We start from the raw sequence: 8,314 nt of genomic DNA, 5'->3' as shown, positions 1-8,314 counted from the left end.
CTAAAAGTAATGGGATATAGATTAGCCATAGCTTACTTTTATTTTCAGTTGGGCACACAATGCAATCACATTCCAGCTAGTCTAACACTTCTAGGTAAGTGCACAGGACTGCAAGCACAGCCGCAGCTTAATTTATGCTCTATCTTTATTTTAGTCGTTTATTAATGTTTATGGTTGAGAATCGTGACTGTTACTGTCTTTTGACTTTCCAGCTATGAAACACATTTCTTAACTCAGTATAATCCATAAACTATTGTAAAGTAATCTTTAGAAGGCTTATTGTATCTGCATACTTCTAAAAAGGGGCACTATTTTCCATGTGAGTAATATTGTTAGAGTGTAAGCTGTAAATTCCAATTGCATTACATATGCCATTCTTAGATGCAGAGAAATAAACATTCAGTCATTCAGAATGACTTTGTGGACTATGCAGAGGCAAAACCTGTGTTCACACAGTAGATACTACAGCAATACCATATGTACTTAGAAGAGAAAGCCTGTCTTCCAATAACAACTTGCCTGGGTTCCATGATGAATTACAAAGGGCTTTCCTTTGTTCCCACTATCATCACAGTATATTTGATGAAGATATGGAGAAAGTGCCTTTTTGGTGACTGTTCATAGATTATGGAGTCGCCCTCTACTGCACATACCTACATGTTCCTTTTCTTCTTTATCATTAGTCAAGGGAATTCTGGGTCACATTTCCATAAGGGCTTAGTTTTGCAACATTTAGAGGGTGATTTCAGACCACTCATATATAATACTAGGTACTGCAGTAGATCAAGATAAAGTGTGATGTTGTTGACTATCTTCAATGAACGAAAGCAGTTTGTTTTGTGTTCTATGAATTTTATATCTTTTGAAGCATAGGTTTTTTCTTTATTAATCACCACCAATTAATGATAATCTATTTGTAAAAATCCACATTATTGTTTATATCCTTTGTCATAGACCTTTTTCTTAATTATTGCTTTATGAATGCAAGTACTCCAATATCTGCATTTTTTTTTCTTCAAGTAATTTCTTTTATAGCTTTTGGTCAACAGTTTCTCATAAAGTATTCCTTTTGGAATTAACTATTTTGAGAATTGCATCACAAAATTTTAAAAAGTACAAAAAGTAAGGTGCTTATACTCATCTGGATGTATTTAAGAAGGTGCAAAGTATATTGACTGATGTCAGAATGTGAAACAATGGGAATTTCTCTCCATACAGCCCACAGTGGGAATGGACAAAATATTTTTCAATTTCTTATCTATTTTTTGTGTATGTATTGAACAAGATTATGTTAATTTTCATAAAAACTGACTCAAATATTCATAACAGATAATATATTTATGCACTTCAATATGTTCAGATTATAAAAGTTTAAAACATTTCTAAAGAAGATGTGTCATTTTTAATTGGTCAAATAATGGATATTTACGCTACTGACACTCAGCTTCTATGAGCTACTTGAACAGCAAAAACCCTGAAGCTCTACAAGCACCAAATGGGTGGTTTTGCACCAGAACACTGATAGAATTCCATGAATGCCATTGACCAACTCTCTCACATAGAGGCAACACTTGGGACAGCTTCTTTAAAGTGTAGATGGTGGAATGGATCGACTTCTTCGTGGTAGTGATCAGTTGCTCTAAACTAATTTTTAAGGTAGCTGTGAAGTTGAAATGGGAAGGGTCAAGGCAGGGCCCCAACATTCCTGAAGTAGGCTATGATAAGACTTCTTCTAAAGAAGATTCAGCTTTCTTCAGGGGCTGTTAGGAGAAAAAGGGAAAAGGGGACAATGCATAGTCAACAGAAATTATATCAAGAGGCAAGTAACAATTTACAAAATCTATTGCTGGAACATCAAATTCCATGTAATTTTTCACAATTAAAAAAAATCACATAAAGCGAAATAAAGTTTTAAAAGCACGAAGTAATGCTGAAAATACAACTTTAAATTCTTTCTGTATGAATTCTGAAAGGAATGTGTCCAAAGATTGTACCTGTCTACAGATAGTTTACCAAGTAGGAGGCATGGCATTAAGCTGTCTCGATTTTTTTCCGTGTGCATCAAGGACATCCTTATCATAACAACTGTATGACAGAGCGGAAACTTACAGAGTATGAGAAAATGCAAGTAGATGGATGTACTAAGACCATACTTAAACCACAAGGGATTAATATATCAAGTTTCAATATCGTCTATTTCTTTTTAAAGTAGGATTCTATTATCCTGGGGGAAACTTTTCACCAACATCCAAATGTGTAGATCATTGAAAAGGTGTCCCAAATAAGTTTTTAAAAGATCAATGAGTAGAGAAGAATTAATCAATTGTTTACCCAGCCTAAAGGCCTGGGAAGGTGGAAATGAAATGCTCTTGTGCCAATGGGATAATCTTGGCTTGCATGCTCCTGAACCAATCAGGGTAAGAAGGGAATTTTTTGAATAGTTGTCAAAGAGGATAAAGTATCTTGGTTATGTCTGAATTCCTTGTGAGTGGACATTCTGTATCAGAAATCCTTTCAGGTCTGAAAGTAAATTAAACCTCTGTTGTTGCTTTCAAACCATGTTCTACATTTCTTCTGGCTGTGAAGATAGCATGGCATGCCATACAACGAATCCATTCCTTAAATAGCTATCTGATTTTGGCATCAAGATGGTCCCCCATATGGACTTTCAAAGGTCTTGGGACCTACGGCGAGATAGGGTGGGATATAAGTAAATTATTATTATTATTATTATTATTATTATTATTATTATTATTATTATTACACAGCAAACAAGATAGATATGCTGGATTTCGTATCACAAAATCACAAGTCGAATACTTCCCAAGTGTCTAGGACTGTGTGATGTATTTTCGGATGATGCATGCAGATCCCAGTAGGGTGGCCTTTTGCAGTTGGCAGATCGTAATTTTGTCAGTGTCTATTGTTTCCAAATGCCAGCTGAGATCTTTTGGCATGGCACCCAGTGTACCCATCACCACCGGGACCACCTGCACTGGTTTCTGCCAGAGTCTTTGAAGTTCAATCTTGAGATCCTGATAGCGGCTGAGTTTTTCCTGTTGTTTTTCATCAATGCGACTGTCACCTGGGATGGCAACATCAATGATCCAAACCTTTTTCTTTTCCACAACTGTGATGTCTGGTGTGTTGTGTTCCAGAACTTTGCCAGTCTGAATTCAGAAGTCCCACAGTATCTTTGCGTGCTCATTCTCCATAACTTTTGCAGGTTTGTGATCCCACCAGTTTTTACTGCAGGGATGTGGTACTTGAGGCATAAGTTCCAATGAATCATTTGGGTTAGGGTGCCACCTTGACATGGTGGGGGGGGGGGGCTTAATTGCTCCAATGATGACTGAGGGCTGTGCTGGCGGTAGTGTAACTACCGGCAGGTCCAATCAAGCCAGAGAGGTCTCAGCTGAGGAGCAGAACTAAGAGCACCTAACCCATTAGCATTATGGAGAATCAAACCAAAACAAAGTCTATACTGGCTCGGTCGTCACCCAGGATAAAATGGACTGTGGTGGATGCTGCTGATTCTGGACATCCATCGACAAGTGGGCTACGGAATCAAAATACAAATGAACAGTCACAGAAGCGGCAGAAATATACAATGCCAGAAAACTGCACAATAATAATAATAATAATTGCCCTGTTTTTCCACTTTTAATTGTGGCAAGGCCAGGGCCTGCCATGCTCTATAACATGATACACAGCAGACCCCACCCACATTTCTACAAAAGCAGAGGAGAAGTGCTTGCTAGCGTTTAAGATCAGATGGGATCTGATGTGTTCACACATTTGCCAATTTGCCTGAAAATTCATGTCTTCCCTCCACCATCACCCAGAAACATTATATTGGAAAACTATGCCACGATGGAAAACAAAATAAAAGTATTTTCAATCATATAATAAAGATGAAAAATTTTGAAAAATAAAAAATAATACTGAATTAAAATAAAATGTATCCAGAATTAAAAAGGTACCATATCAATACATGTTTTTGTTTTTTTTAAAAAAACCCAAACATTATATACAAAGTCTATTTAGAAGAAATGAATGAACACATGCTTGCTTTAATAAAATACAGGTTGAGATCATCAGACACAGTAGCATGATGAAGCTCTATAGACATGATTATATCTGGTTAATACGGTATAAACAGACTAAAAGTAGCAATGGGTAATGATTCCAGAAATAGGGCAGATGGGGGAGGTTTATTCTGTCCTTCCAGATTGCTTGGATTATTGAATCTGCCTAGATCATTTTGCACACAGCTAGATCTGCATGGACTACCCAGATCAAAATTCAGGATTCAGATGGATTTGTTGCACATTTCTAGTCTTTGGTTATATTTAAAAAAATAACATCTCTCTATTGAAATAATTATTAGAGCACTGAGTGGCAGGTGCTCTGATTTTCTGGAAAAATTCAAAAACATTTTAATGAGTTACTACAGCTCAAAACTGTGTCTAGCTTGGTCATAATCATTCACACATCCCTGACCTCATCCTGTTCAGCTAATTTTATCAGATTTCTTTAGCTGCGAGTATAAGGTGATATGACTACACATAAATCAGCAATTGGCTGTTGATTTTTCATGAAATTAAGTGGGATACGGTCAAATGAGTAGAAATTGTGAGAGGAAGAAAAGATGGGAGGAGGCGTGAACTTTCTTCTTTAAAAAAAATCCTCAGCTGTTTGTTCAAGCTGTACTGGAGATTTAAATGGAAGATTAGAGAAAGATAAAGCTCATTTCAAGATTATCTCTTAAGTTTCTGCATTATGGGTTTATATATTCAGCTGGACATAAATTACTTCATTTTAAAAGCTATTTCCTACTGCTTAGCCCTCCCCCAACTTCAGTATTCATGCCAGAGAGCAATATTGCTCTTTAATTTGTAGAACCAGAAAAGGTGTGAAAATTGTGTAATTAATTGAAAACATTAATTTAAGTACCCAATTTGAGTTGTAAATGAAGTAGTGTGGCAGAGTATACATGGGGCAGCTGCATGATGTTTGATGCACCTTTTACATTTTGACATTAACTCATGCTACCTTTTCGATACAACCATATGAGATACGAGTCTCAGTCCAACATCCCCTCAGTGTAGTGTAAATATCTGCATATAGTCCCAATGCTGTCATTTGTTTATTTGATTTCATCCCACCTTTCTCAGAGAATTAACTTTATTTATACTCCACCTTTCTCCTCATGGAGACTCAAGGCAGCTAACTACCACACAATCTGGTCACAGTTTAAAACGAAGCAAATACAAAAATAATTTTAAAAATTATAATTAAATAGTACTGTGCTGATTTCAGTTAAATACAGTTAAAATATAACAAATACAATTAAAATTACAGTGTTCCCTCGCTGCTACTTCGCGGTTCACTTTTTGCTCCCTCGCTGTTTTGCGGGAGTTTTTTGTGGTCCATGGCACTCTCAGAATGCCTTGGACCTGATTGCTAGCCAATCAAAAATGGTATCTATCTATCAAACTAACCAATTAAACAACACAAAGCAACTCACGGAGGACTAGGTTGCAGCGACACCTGCCTTTCGCACATGCGCTCTTGCCCCGTCCCCTCTTACGGAAGGCTTCACTGGCTCCCCAGGAATCCTGGGAGTTGCAGGTTTACAGCCTTCTCTGACAAATTGCTGCCCGCCTCACCAAACTAAAACAACGACAATGGAAAACGGGCTTGTGAAGGAGAGAAAGGCCACCTAACTACTAAAATAAGGTATAAATAAGGTATAAATATTAAAATAAATATAGTGTCCCTACTTCACATATTTTCACTTGTTACGAGTGGTCCTGAAACATAACTCCCATGATAAGTGAGGGAACACTGTGCATTTAAAACTCACAATCTCCCCAGAATCCCACCCACAACCTGCCCAGCAGCATGCAGCTCATCCTTTCCCATATGCCTGCTGGCACAGAAAGGTCTTGACCTGCTTGCGGAAGGCTAGTAGGGATGGGGTCATCCTGATCTCTCTTGGGAGAGAGATCCACAATCTGGGAGCAGTCATCAAAGAGCCCTTCTCTCTTGTTCTCACCAAATGCATTTGAGCAAATAGTGAGACAGAGAGAAGGTCCTCCCTAGTTGATTGTAGATGTTTGACATTTGTTGTTGTTGTTGTACAGTAATTTAGATAACCTGGATCAAAGCTGGATAGGGTTTTGGAGGTCAAAACCAGCACTTTGTATTGTGCCTGGAAAGGGTTGGCAGCCAGCGGAGCTATTGTAGCACAAGAGATGTATGCTCCCTGTAACCAGCCCCAGTTAGCAGTCTGGCTGCAGGTCTTTGGTCCAACTGAAGTTTCTGAGCACGTTTCAAAGGCAGTCCCATGTAGAGCACATTACAGTAGCCTAATCAGGATTTAACTAAGTCATGTACCACCATGGACAGATCTGGCTCCTCCAGGAACACTAGCTTAACTGTGCAAAAGTACTCTTATACCTCAGATTCCAGGTTCAGAGTCAAATACAGGAGTACCCCCCAACTGTGAACTTGCGTTTTCAGGGGGTGTGGGGATTGATCTAACACAGGCTGAATCCCTGTTCCATGTCTTTGAAGAAGCAGGTAGATTCAGAGAAACGTTTGGCTGTGAACCCATGGCCAGGGGTGCAATCATGACATCAGTACTGAGATCTGTAATAATTGTATCCCTGGTTATGGGACATAGCCAAACACTCCGCCAAGCTTATCTACTAGCCTAGAAGCTTGGAATGGTTTTGGGAGCTTTTCAGTCAGTTGGGTTGGAGGGATCCACTTTCAAATGAGGCTTATCCACCTTTTCCTTCCCCCAGAACTCAGAGCAGTGAGATTTTTGTGATCTAAATTGCCTATTGTCATTCCTTCTAGTTAGAAGGAGCAGCAAAACTCCCTGTTAGAGCTTGACAGAGGTTTTGGGATGAAGCACAAGGACAAAAGAATATCCTTCTACATCTCATCCATTTATGCTTGCATTAGCTGTACATGCAAGCCACTAGCAAGATGTGCAATTCCTCTCCTGTGGCATGGATATGTGTGAGGGTACTTGATATGCTTTAGCAACATCCATATTCACACGAATGAATGCAGATTGCTGTTTTTCTGTGAACATATCAAGAAAAATTGTGACATATTTTTCTCACTTTGAGACTGTGAGTAGTTCAGAAACTGAACTAGTCTCTTTTATTTGGGGATTTATTTTCCAAAGTATCTCTGTTGATCTTAATTTAATATTCAGCATGACCAGCGGGTGCCTGCAGTTCTGAACGCAGATATCAGGCATAATGGCCACCTGAATGCACACCCTGTATCACAATACCAATTATATGTCTATTATGTACAAATAAAGGAATGCACTCATTCCTCAGCATACAAATACATACAGTTTATTTTCATTTCTGCAGTCAATAGAGCTACTATTGATCAAAGGCATTTTAAAGGGGGCAATAGAGAGGCAAAATGATGAATCAGACCATATTTCTACCATTAGAAAAGGCTGGGAAGATGAATTGCTTCACATCAATACACACCCAAGCTAAGCTTGATTTCTCATGGCTCATCAAGACCTTTCCATTCAGTAAGCCCCTCTTCAATTACTGGGGAAGGGAAGATGAAGGAAGAAGAAACAAGCAGGATGTCTGCATATGCTAGCCTGGGGCTGAAATAAATGCATTTTAAAATGGTGCTAAACCACTGTGACAGGAGCAGTGTGCTGGGAGGAAGAAGCAAGAGAGTCCAGCTGGAGAAATTAAATCTTTTTGTGTAGCAAATACTTAATAAGCTCTTTACTGTGTTGATGGAAATGATTAATGCAGTTCCCAGTGCTGGCCGCACATTTCAAGTGAAGCAGGAGCTAGACATCATGGGGATGGGAGAGAGTTGACTCCACAGGTTAGATGTAACACACCTGTAGAGAAAATGAAAGCAGAGATTTACAGAGAGCAATGATTCTGGGCAATCAAACTTTCCCAGCTGTTGACTCTGATGTTCATGGGGAAGTAAATCCACTCCAGATTTTACATCACATTAAAGGAACCATCCATATGCTGAACCTCTTTTGGAAGTTCAGCACCTGAAATTGTTTAAAGTTCAAACTAAAACCCAGAACAGATTCACCACCTCATTGGCATTGGATCTAACAGCTGTCACTGCCTTCTATGAAACCTAGAAGTGCAACTGCTTCTTTTTATTACTTCCTGTAATTGTAATGTGTGGCTGATGTATAGTGTTATCTGGTAATTTAATTTTTGTTTCACTGCTTCATGGGTACTTTTGTCACACTACTTCATGTATAAGTCAAAATCACTCCAACTAG

General features: G+C 38.6%; 1 long non-coding RNA gene across 1 annotated transcript; it reads right to left on the bottom strand.

Annotated features, from left to right (window-relative positions):
• Positions 1-1,319: 1,319 nt before the first annotated feature.
• LOC134295437 (uncharacterized) lies at positions 1,320-7,950 on the bottom strand. The gene is made up of 2 exons (XR_010002003.1): positions 7,789-7,950; positions 1,320-3,559 (listed from the first exon to the last, which is right to left on the bottom strand). It is a non-coding gene; the product is annotated as an uncharacterized LOC134295437 (long non-coding RNA).
• Between the last annotated feature and the right edge of the window lie 364 nt (positions 7,951-8,314).

Source organism: Anolis carolinensis, chromosome 1, assembly GCF_035594765.1.
Source record: "Anolis carolinensis isolate JA03-04 chromosome 1, rAnoCar3.1.pri, whole genome shotgun sequence".
In the NCBI taxonomy this organism is placed as follows: domain Eukaryota; kingdom Metazoa; phylum Chordata; class Lepidosauria; order Squamata; family Dactyloidae; genus Anolis; species Anolis carolinensis.
Note: the sequence above shows the minus strand (reverse complement) of the source record. Positions and strands in the feature narration are given on the sequence as shown.